We start from the raw sequence: 12,450 nt of genomic DNA on the forward strand, positions 1-12,450 counted from the left end.
AGCACATTTAACGAAGATAGTGGGTAGAGAGAGTAAGGGTTGACATTGGTGATACATTTTGCAGTTCGTCGAATGCATGCTATTCAATTTGAGTTTTTATTGTCCACACGAATATAAGACAGACCACTAATCCACAATGTTGCTGTCAAAAAATAAATAAATAGACATAGCCTATTATCTCAAATCTTATTATTGAATAGTTGATTTTTATTAGATTCGTCAAGATGGCATCTTCGGCTGTGTCTTATTTTTTTATTTAACAACTGCTAGTGTGAAGTCTCGAAGTCATTGCTTTGGTGACCTACAATAGCAAGGGAGGTCATTCGTTTTTGCGTTAAACTGAATCAAGGTATGCAAACTTAGACATAAAAATGTGATTATTTATTTCATTTCATTATCTCATTTCATTGCATAACTTGAACTTCCTGCAATGACAACGTAGCTTTATATGGCAGCCTGTATAGCATCCTTAGCTTTTGAACCATGAAATTTAAACACCAGGTTAAAATTATAGTGATTGTGTAGTTAAAGATAACTATGGATGGTGGTGACGAAGGGCGTTGTTTGACTTGCAAAGTTAGGCAAAAGCATTTTAAGGTTGTGTTATAACTTATGTTTAAAATATAGTTAAGATTAATCAAAACTGTTATCCATATATTCTTATCAGTACGATGCAACTGAATATCAAGACAGTCAAATAAAAAGTATTTTGCTCAAATAAAATACCATAAACCTTGTGCTCACTAACGATGGCTATTTTCCCATAGATACGCAGTTACCATTCAGACCCAATGAGGGCACCAGCCTATTTTACCCCTAGGGGTTTCCCTTGATATCAAACCCATTAAATCCTAAATATAAATATTATAGACCACGTGATCTGTCATTAAAAGTCAGACATACATATATCTATCCGTAATACTGTATTTCAAACCAAAGCATAATACACGCTTTATAACTTTACCCATGCGGCCATATGGCGACTTTATAAGGGACCAGAAAAGACAAAGAGGCGGCCAGTATGATGCAGAGAAACTATAGTAAACTATTCATTATATTAACAAAACTATACACAGGTAGGATCAGCATGTTATATTACAGCCGGTCCGCACACTGCAACGCGTTTTGACCAAACGTCTTCATGCACAAGCTTTATTATTGTCCAAATATAGGAAAAAGGTATAGGCTATTGTTTAGTGATTCACCATTTTATTGGTAGAAATTACATGAATGTATTTCATATATGCACTTATGTCTAAGACAGAGCAGCTTGAGTCTTGTTTAGTATTGTTTGCCCCACAGATATGAAATTAATCTACAAATATTAGTATTGGCATTGCTGATTGAATGGAAATGCATTATTTAACAACAAATATGATTACATCAGGGGACAAATATTATTATTATTATTATTATTATTATTATTATTATTATTATGTCATTGTTGACTAACGTGTGCATGTTTAAACTCCTATTTTGTTATTATTCTGCTGTATTATTTGGATGTATTTATTGTGCTGTTGATTATTGATAATAAAAAAGAAAATATCACATTTATGTATCCTGGTTTTTCATATTACGTTATGGTTGGTTATTTACGTTTCTGCGCCTGACCGTGATTCCAAACTTCTGAACATGTCAGTAGTATATTGGCGTGGTAGCCATATCACGAAAGCTATTGTTATGATGCCAGTGTAGCCTATGTGTTAGGTAGGCCTACTGATAGAATACGCCATGATATAGCCTAACCTAACTCCTGATTGAAGAGCCTATACTTTTGATTCATTCAAGTTATTATTTATATATTGTGTATCTTACCACAATGCTTTTATTGTGCGTATGTTGTGTAACCCAAATGCGCTCGTTCGCACTTCACCATGAACCTTGATCATTGTCAGTCATTCATTTGATTATCATTTGATCTGGTTCTTAGGATTGGCAAATCGTTTAATTCAACCTGTGTATGCATGACAATCTTAAGAGAGTCTAACTGATTTTATGAACATGTTATGCCTGTCCTACTTTAGGGTGAGGTTATGCGTGTCTCTAACAACGTTATTCTATCAAATTCCAGTCATTTTTATAATGTCTGTCAGTATTGGGATGCAATATAAGGAAATGTTCCAAAATGGTGCATTTACACACTGACCGTCAACTGGTGGTTTGATATTTGTCTAGAGCAATGGCATTGGGATTAATTGACCAAACATGGCTATAGGGAGAGGACTGCTGGAGATGAAAGGGTGCAGACTGTCACTGTAGACAACAATGGCGTCCAAATATGCTCTCCTCTCAGTGGAGGGGTCAGACTGCAATATATTGTTAGCAGTCAGATTCAATTCTTTATTCAGAAAGGCTACAACAGCTGGGTATTAGACATGCATATTTTTGCACCTGCATGTTTCAGCCAATCAATATCTTGTCCGAAGGAAATGTTTAGCATGTATGTCCAAAACATAGGCTAGTATGCCCAAAACATACTAGCTATACTATATCATAAAGATCGTCAATTCATGATACAGTTTCAAATAAATACTAAGGGAAATAAACTTGCAAGCTAGAATTTGACTGTTAAATCATCATCTTTCCATTCAATGTGTCAATTCTAGATAGATGGACGTTTTATCTGAAAATTCACATTATTCCCGAACGAATTATGGAAATATTACATTACAAACTAGTTATCAGTGTATTTTCGTGCACTCCTACATTAAGGAACTTCCAATTTGGAAACTATTCAGGGAACAATATATTGTTATTCTGCTAAATAACAGAAACGTAATAACTTCCAAAAAAGATTCGCTAGTAGTTCCCTAAAGTCTTTGTAGCACTATAATTGTTAAGTGCATCATATGATCCGTCGTTTGATTGAGCTTTTACTGAAACCGTTTATATTGCTAAAGGTTTATAAAGCGATACAACGCAGCACTTAATTTCACTCATTACTTAACGAGAAACCCAGACCACTTGTAGAATTGCCAAATGCTTCGTTAGGCAAATTTCGCTCTCTGTGTCAGATCACATAAGACAGACAGAATGCAAGTTTAAGGGTCTTTAAGCACTAGCATAACAAACGAATCCATTCTGAAGAGAGGTATGTCTAGGCTACTAGTTGCTTATGGGTCTAGATAGCTTCATTTTAAATGCATTTTAAAGACAAACATTGTGGAGTTAATTATTATAGATTTTTGTGATGTTCAATATATTTTATAACATAATATTATAAATATTTGTTTTTTTCTGAAGTAATCAAATGTGCCTGCTTGTAGTTTATGGAAGGGGTTTCGATTCATGCATATTCAAATGAAACACCTCTTTTGACACCGGCATACACTGTAGAGGGGTTACCATGAATTTAACAGGTAGCTAGGTGGCAAGTAAAATGATATATTTAATATTACAGTACACCTATTGTAATATAAATACGGTTTCAAAGCAAGAACTGTGTAATGACACACAGTACAATACCCTAAAATGTACTGTATTATACTGTAAAAAAAAGTAATTGCTACCATAATCGGAAAGAATGAATGAATGGATGAAATTAATTGTAATTCACAGTATTTTACAGTAATTACAAGGGATTGGTGCAAGCTGGTTGGCTGCTATGTAAATGTTTACACAGTACAGTATATTAATTAATATTTGGTGTTTTATAACATTTGCACTTCTAGAGGCCTTAACAAACTGGCAGTGACTACAGGGAAAAACAGACCAAAAAGACAAGGCAAAATGCTCAACCATTTAAGGTTTAAGACTAACTGCCTCTCCAATATGTCCCCTATACATTTAAAATGATGGGGCATTATAACCACATAGGAGTTAAATTGGTAGTGCATTCTCACTCAGGGGTGCAACAAATATAGCCTTTTACAAGGCACGCCTCAAAATATGTTAATGATCCAGAAACAACAATACTATGCACCCACTAGTTGTCAAAAAGTGTTTTGCGCTGCAAAGATATGGTATGGTCCTGTATTTTGTGGTGTGGAATTACAGTACCATTCAAAATACAGCAATTTTCCCACAATGTACCATCATTTAGAGTATGCTGCAGTAAAATCTTAGAGTTTTTTTTTTACTGTTGATAATACAAATGACAGTTTTCCATTACAGTGTAGGCCTAATTTAAGATCTAGAGTGACTGTATAGTGTATTAACTCCTCATAATTCTGATGCTATACGACAATATAGAAAATGAACAACTGCCAATGGTACAATTTATAGGTTACGCACGGACACACACAAACGCAAAGGCTAGACTAGTATACTTGCCACTGTGCTAAACCATTTATGTTTACATACTTTTTTACCCACTTCATATGTATATCCTGTATTCTAGTCAGGCTCATCCTATATAACTACTGCTGTACACACCTTTTCTATTCATATATTGTTCCGGACTCTGACATTGCTCGTTCTGATATTTCTTCATTTCTTTCTTTACATTTTTGGGTGATTTGTGTTTATTGTTTTCTATTGTTAGGTATTACTGCACTGTTGGAGCTAGAAACAATCATTTGCTGCACCTGTGATAATATCTGCAAAATATGTGTACTGACCAATAACATTTTATTTTATTTTAGTGTCATAATATAGGCCCTCTGAAAATGCTCTAATCTGGTATCGGATACCTCCGGGTAGGCCTATTTACATATAGCAGTAATCATGCACACATTTTGTTTCACCATGACACAACTGTCAGTGATAGCCAGGGATGGAACATGGGTGTAGTCTATGCGCGCTCTCACGACACAGTTTCATGATGAACCAGCCTTATTTATATTAGCCTGCATTATACATATACTCAAACACGCGGATGGTGGTGACAATGAGTTAGCCTTTATGAAGATAATAAAGCCGCTCAGTTACACTGCAGACACACAGATACTGGACTGTAAAGCCTTGCGTTATATTGACAGATTCATCCAATAGCCTAGCCATTCCCTTATTTTCTCCTTCCGCGCCCCACCTGTTTTAAGATGGTCAAATGCGTTGTTCAAATGCCGTATAACCTGTCTACAAAAGAGGCAACGTCATTGTCCATGTAATGTGAACCTTTATTAAAAATACCTGGTTACATTTTCGTGCGTAATTGCAGTGCGTAAAAGTGCACTAGTACGAGTTCGCACAGTCTGGGTGTCAATTCGAGTGCTGGAAATTATTTGTCAGTGGTGCAGTCCAGAGCGAGACATCTATTCACTGAACTGAATGAAAATGACTTTGGATTCCAGACTGTCTCTGTTAGATGCACTTACTTCTGTGAGAAGGGGGGTTGATATAACAAGGCAAAATGGCGAACAGATATAAACACATGCTCTTCAATGGAAGAGAGGGGACTTTGACTGTGCCATATGAAAAAACGTTGTTGACTAAACGTGAAAGAATTGTGTTGTGTATTATAAATACAACAAACTGTTGCTTTTCCTCGGCCACGTCTTGTCATTTGGGTCAGTCATGTGGACCTAGATTAACCTCGTTTTCAGATACGATGGATAGCCTACGTTTTGTCATTTGAGAAAGTTGAGGAAACGGAAACAATCAAATGTGTCATCTGAAATATAATTTGACAATGGAGTCATTTCCCCTTGATTCGAAGAGGTTGCAAATGCATTATAGGTCAGCAAAATTAGAGGGATATTCAAAGGTCCATTCAGTTAGCGCAATCACACACGTACCACAATCAGAGAAATACTGGTATATGTACAACTTCTATACAGAAGAGGATTGAATATCCTACATGACGACAATATACATTATTTATGTCAAATATAAGGCCAATAACATTGTACACATTTGAGGGAAAATTAAAATACATTCAGTTAATATTTGGCAATGTTGCTAACGGGCCTATAGCTCAATGCACTCTTCATATGTAAAGGATATGCGAATCATATTATGATGGAAGAAATTAAACCCAAACAAAACCATCATCAGGGATATCTAAGAAAAAACCAGTAACAAAATGAAAAGGCAACAAAAGCGGTCTAACGTCTACCCCATGTTGTTTACAACCCATTCTCTCTATGAGAAGCTAAAGTACGTTTTACAGCCCGTCACAAACATGAGAGCCGGGGAGAACAAGTATCCCGGCTATTACAGCTCCAGTTCATTTACAATGCCATTTGCGAGGACTTCAGTCAGAGCCTAGGGTGTAATTTAACGGAAAGTGTCGCCCTTGATGAAGACGAACTGACGTAATCAAGGCAGTTTCTTGTTGCCGAGCCAGGAAGCGAATCCCAACAACATGAAACTACCTAAACCACGCTTCAGCTGCGCGAGACGGGGTGTTCCATCAGGAAGGGAGACAAACAAACAGCAAAACACTCAAAGCCAAGTAAGGATTTTATTGTCTGTCAACCATAACATAGCTATTACCAGCATAATGAAACAAATAGGAATCGTTCTTCCGAATGTATTATATTACTGTCACTGTCATCCTAAATAGGCTAATCGTGTACAATATTGAGCATCACCAGCAAATTAGGACTTTGAAATAGCTTACTGTTATACCGCAAAATAATAACAAATGGTGTCTGAAAATGCTCAACTAATAATGGGAAAGCTCTTTAGACATAGTTTACATAATCGATATCAACACCAGTAGCAGCAATAACAAGACCAATGTCTGGTTCAAAATGCTCAAAATGTTACCAAAAGAAGAACGTCAAATCAATCGCATTGATCAGACAACCCATCCCATCTCGCATGCTCGAGAGCGCTGTCAAACAAGCTCCATTGGCAGACCAACCGGCAGACAGGCGTGACATCTCAAAATCACAGCCAAGTTAATAATACATACCTATTTGTGTCCTACCTTGAATTTCCGCGCAGACACTCTGTCGTGGTGGTCCTTATTTATTCATGCTGTCCTTGATGTTTTTGTTTTTGTTGTTTATCATCCAACCCTTTCGTTTCCTGACGAGATAACGGTCCAGTATCCTCAAATAAGAATGCGACAGGCTACATAGCAGTGGGAGCCCGTCGACCGCGTTGGTGAATCCAGTACTTAGCAGACACTCTCCACTGTGTAGACTAGCCCTCTCCTCCACACACGTTTAAACGATGCATCTTTACTGCAGCAGCCAGCTAGCACATTATATTTGCAGATCATAAAATCCACCCCGAGCTCGTGCTTCTACCACGAGACGAACCTGACATAATAATTTTATGACCTTGACTTACTGTGGTCACCTGGATAGTATTTAAACCAATCTCTTCTATTAAACCACCGTGATCTTCCCACTCTCATCTGCAGCCTCTCTCTCCTTCCCTCGGTCTTTTTCTTTCTCAGAGTGCTAAAATAATAATAACGGGTAGGACAAACTATATGTTATATCTTTCTTTTCAAATCCCCTCCTTTATTCTATTGGACCAGTTTTCCTTTAGGAATCGTCAACGGGTCTAATATGACGCAAGCAACAATGTGCATGCAAACAGTGCGAATAGCCTATCATAGCCTACATAGCAAAAGCAACTAAACTAAAGACAACAAGATGAAGCAAAGGAATGAGGGAACATTCCAAAACAAACAAAGTCTGTTTTCATTACAGCAGTTCTATGTTGCTTTATATGGCAGGGCAACGGCACCTCTATTGAATGTTCATGTGTTGAAAGTCAAACTCAAGTGCTGACCGAAAAATCAAGTCCCTCCTTCATAAAGTACTCTTGGGCATCGCTGAAATATTGCTCTTGTATGAAGGCACACTTTGTGTGTGTGTGCGTGTGTGTGTGTGTGTGTGTGTGTGTGTGTGTGTGTGTGTATGTGTGTGTGTGTGTTTGGGTGTATATGGAATGGTTTTATATATAATATAATTTCAGGTGAAGTTGTGGACTGCCGTATGATCCCGACCACGACATTCCCTATTGAGTTTCTTGAGCTTCATCCTTCGGTTCTGGAACCAGATCTTGACCTGTCTATCGGTCAGATCGATACTCTTACTGATCTCCAGGCGGCGCTCGCGAGACAGGTACATGTTATACAAGAATTCCTTTTCCAGCTCGAGCGTCTGATGCTTTGTGTATGGGCATCTCTTCTTCCGTCCACTTTTGGCTTTTAACCAGTTTCCTGGAGCATTTTCCAATGTAAAATCATCTGTAGACATAAAACATGGAAAAGGTGAGCATACTGAAGGACTACTTCCATGTTCAAGACAGTCTATATTAAGCCTATTGCATTCCAATTGGTCTGCGTCAGGTCTGCAATGCCGCACCGCAATGTCTGGACTGTCCTTGACAATCTTTATTTCGAATGTACATTCAATAATCTATTTTTGTCGACATTCTTCGAACGCTTTGAATGAAAATGCAAAATGCAAAAAAAGACTTGATGAATGATGAAACATAATGTATAGGCCTATTCGTTGTGCAGCAATTCTACATCCGACCCACTTTTGTTACTGGTCTATAGCAATAAACACAGCCATTATAGCCTTATTGTGGTTTGAGGCTACCCTACACGGAAACTGGAGATAGATTGGAAATTGCTGCATAGCCCGTACTTGGTTACGTATATTACAGGGTACACGGATAACATGCATGGTTAGTTCCCAGCTTCGAATTTCTTAGGCCTAGATATTTCCAACATTTTGAAACGATTGATGAATTTAACATTGAGCAGAATATGAGAGTGTCATCTCTGGATCATCAGTGGTTTTTATTTCCTTTCCAAAGCCTGGCCAAATACTAAATGGTAGGCGGCTACATTGTGGCCGTTGAAAGTAGCATTTTGTGTGGTGCATACAAATATAGCTCTACCCCAAAATATGTAGCCGAGACTGGACTGACTAACGGTTTTATAAGACAAACGAGGGAGAGTTTAACATTATGCAGCAGCAAATAGAAATTCGTTTTTGGCAAACTTGAACTCTACTCAACTGAATTCCATGGTGTTAGCTAATACAAATACACAATGTAACCAAGCAATATACTATTTGTATTATTAATAATAATAACAATAATAATATTATAACAATATCACATTGATAATTCGTTAATAATATATGTATTCACCCTTTACCTTTCATTTAAATCATTTTGGATATACACACAACATTGTCCGTGTGGAAAACTGTGGGTTATCCACCCGTTATCCTCTATTATTAGAAAAATAAAAAGGGAATATAATAACTAGCATGACGTTTGAATCCAGTACTTGTCTGTAGATAGCTAAACCCCATTGTCATTATAAGAAAATGTATTTTATATGCAAGATGATTTTCATGTAAATAAAATTAGATTTAATAGTTTAATTTTCAAGTAAAGACAATTTCGTGGATGCTATTTCAGACTACGTCTATCGTAGGCTGTTTTACCAAACAGTCATTATCGAAATTGAGACGTTATGTATAGTCTAAGCTGTATTCTGCTTTATAAAACGTAGGATATAGCCTAACGTATGTAATTACACCATTATGGTGCGTAAAATGATGTTGTTACAAATGGTTAGGCCTTCTTTATACATTTTAAATGGCCCATGTAGCGCGTGTGTGTGTGTGTGTGTGTGTGTGTGTGTGTATGTGTGTGTGTGTGTGTGTTTGTCTGCTCAATCTGTTTGACTGTGCACGCGCGTTATGCGTTATGAGTGTGTGAGCGTGTTTATTTCAATGATAACGGCCCATTTCACATTCTCACATTAATAGAAAGGTGATAAATGCCGTCGCCACAGTAACCCCTGCGAGGCTAGACGGTTAAATGCCTGTTCAGAATGTCTCCAAAAGGTTCTGGATAGAACCAAAAAGGATTCTATTGCTTGCTTCATATATGGCACCCCTAAAGGTTCTATATAGAACCCTTTTGTAGGGTGCTTTGAACAGAACCCCAGGGCTTCTTCTTCACTGAACCAATTTCGGTTCTATATAGAACCTTAAGGGGTGCCATATATGAAACAAGCATAGAACCCTTTTTAAACATACATTTTTTTCTAAGAGTGTACAGTAGATATAGCATACACAATTCCAGAATATCAAAACGCCCACTGACGCTTAGTTCATGCATGCAGATGAGACCATTTTTAGAATACAATTTTTAGTATTGCCACATTGTATCTCACAAAGGTTTTATGGTACGATTTTAAGTACACTGCACTATGTGTGTGTGTGTGTGAGAGAGAGAGAGAGAGAGAGAGAGAGAGAGAGAGAGAGAGAGAGAGAGAGAGAGAGAGAGAGAGAGAGAGAGAGAGAGAGAGAGAGCGAGGAGGGAAGATGGAGGGGGGTTGCTTTTTGGGTTACCTTTCAATTCGCTGTCGGAGATATCAGAACAACTGTCAGTCTTTGCACTTTCCTCTTTCTTGCTCATTCGCTGTTCTGCCTCTTCGATGCCCATTTCCTCGCTGACTGTCTCCTGGGTAGATTTGCTCATTTTAACCGTTGATTCTCTGGGTGATTCAACAGATCTCGTCACCTGGTCTAAAGAAGCAAAGCCTGTCCCGACCTGCTTTTCCCGCTGTCCCCTGATCCCTCCGGGGTATACCTGTCTCTCTCCTCCATAACATTCGGACGCCGCCGAGACAGCGGTTTGGCCGGTCTGGCTGCTACTATTGTTCCCAAGCCGGATGTAAGTAGCCGATTCTGTAGTGTCCTTATTAGTCCTGCTGCTACTGTCACCCTGATACAGACAACAGAACGCCTCCTCTTTGACGTTATCGGTTGGCAACGAACACGGTTGTAAACTGGACTGGGCAACAGGTTGCTCATCCCTGTTAGTTTTGGAAGTCCAGGTCCATGTGCCCAGTTGGGATGACAGGTAAGGCGCTTCTTGGTAGGAGCCGAGAGGGTGGCTACTCACAGGAACCTCGTCTTTTTTGGAGATGGACGATCCAACTACTCCAAAATGTCTCATCATTGAGCATTCATACTCAGATGCAGCCGAGGGGATGTACATTCCAGGGTTGCTGCTGGAGTAGCCTTCGCCTCTATAGGAAGATGATCCTCCCATCAAAGAATCCATAAGGAAATGACCGGCAGCCATGTTATCCTGGCATGACATTATTTGTATTGTTGGTTTTGTTCGTTTGTGTTCCTGTAGTAAAGGTTTTCTGGAGAAGAATAAGGACAGTAGGAGGCTGACATATTTTGGGGGCCAAAAATATCAGCAACATAATTATGGATTCTTGGAGCTCCATGTCATGTGATTTTCAGACCAATAGCGGCGTGGAAGAGGCCTTGAAGCGCAAGACTGGGGTGACGTCAGCGCGGTCAAATTGGAACGCAAAGGGGCTTTTGCACGGTGCAAGGGCGCCATCTAGCGGAGAGCTTTGGGTAAAGACAGCCACAGAAGGACGGAACAAAGGGGTAGACAAAATATTTTACTATCAGTTACTTGGGTATAGCCGAAATGAAATCTAGTTCAAAAAGTAATTGTTAAGACAAGATAACATGAAAACAAGACAGAGCAAATAGTTCGATAAATATGATTATTTATTGGAGCTTGTTCGATGCCACGAGGAAAGCCATTTCGTTTTTCTAGGTATTCGTCAATAGATTCAGAAATAAACCAATGGACGCGTAGAATATACCAGCACCACTCTCGGGTAGGCCTACGTTTATTTTGCAAACTGATTTTCATAAGAGGTAGAAATAACTTTAGACTGTTTGCCTTAGACTAACGTACAGGCCTCAATCAAATCACTGTAGCTAGTCGTTGTGGCACCAGCAGTTGCATAAGAACATTTGTTTTATTAAAATCTATTTAAAAGGTTAACCAATTTGAGTATGCCAGAGTATATTTTTGACTATGTATAGTCTAGTAACACAGTATATAGTTTATTTTATATGTTTTACTGTATAAAGGCCTATAGGCTACTCGGTGTTTTTTTTTAAAGCTCCACCAGTGTTGATGTGCGCAGATCGTTTCAGCAAATATGTATATTAGACCTAGTTACAAAAAAGAATCACCAAAAGTTAGAAGATTAAATTGAATATGGTTTCTATGATGCATCTAGAATTTATCATGGGCCTATACAGAATGGTTGTTTGGAAAACCTGCCTTTCTCTTTACGTTCAGAATTATAAGAAGGATTAAGCTATTATAGTTATGGTCCTTTCTTTCCAACTCCAACTCGTGCGTAATAGGATATTTAATTCATATCATGCAGGCGTGACTTCAATTTGAGGGAGACAAATATACACGGGCGTACGCCACGTGTAATTTGATTTTTGAAGATACAATTATTCCCAATTTCTCTGACAAATATCGAGTGTAATTCCATGTAGACAATTCCATGTCATTAACAAATCAAATCAAGCAGACATTTCTGTGTGCGTTTTTACACGTCTTACTAACTGAAGCTTTGACTAAGACATTTTTAAATCCATTGCAAAAATATACTTTGTTTCCCCATGACAATAACGTTCTAGCATGTAAATCGTTGCATAATGATAATCTTGTTTTCCAGCAAGGACAGCAGTTCACATTTTCTGAGATTGATAATCCAAAACAAAAAGAACATTA

The 12,450-nt window shown here is 38.1% G+C and overlaps 1 pseudogene across 1 annotated transcript; it reads right to left on the reverse strand.

The window, feature by feature from the left end:
- Window positions 1-6,335: 6,335 nt before the first annotated feature.
- Window positions 6,336-11,122, reverse strand: LOC311150180 (homeobox protein Hox-C10a-like; annotated as a pseudogene). Its single transcript has 2 exons — window positions 10,230-11,122; window positions 6,336-8,095 (listed from the first exon to the last, which is right to left on the reverse strand). The product of its transcript is annotated as a homeobox protein Hox-C10a-like (transcript).
- Between the last annotated feature and the right edge of the window lie 1,328 nt (window positions 11,123-12,450).

Source organism: Coregonus lavaretus (assembly GCF_964263955.1).
Source record: "Coregonus lavaretus genome assembly, chromosome: 22".
Lineage (NCBI taxonomy): Eukaryota > Metazoa > Chordata > Actinopteri > Salmoniformes > Salmonidae > Coregonus > Coregonus lavaretus.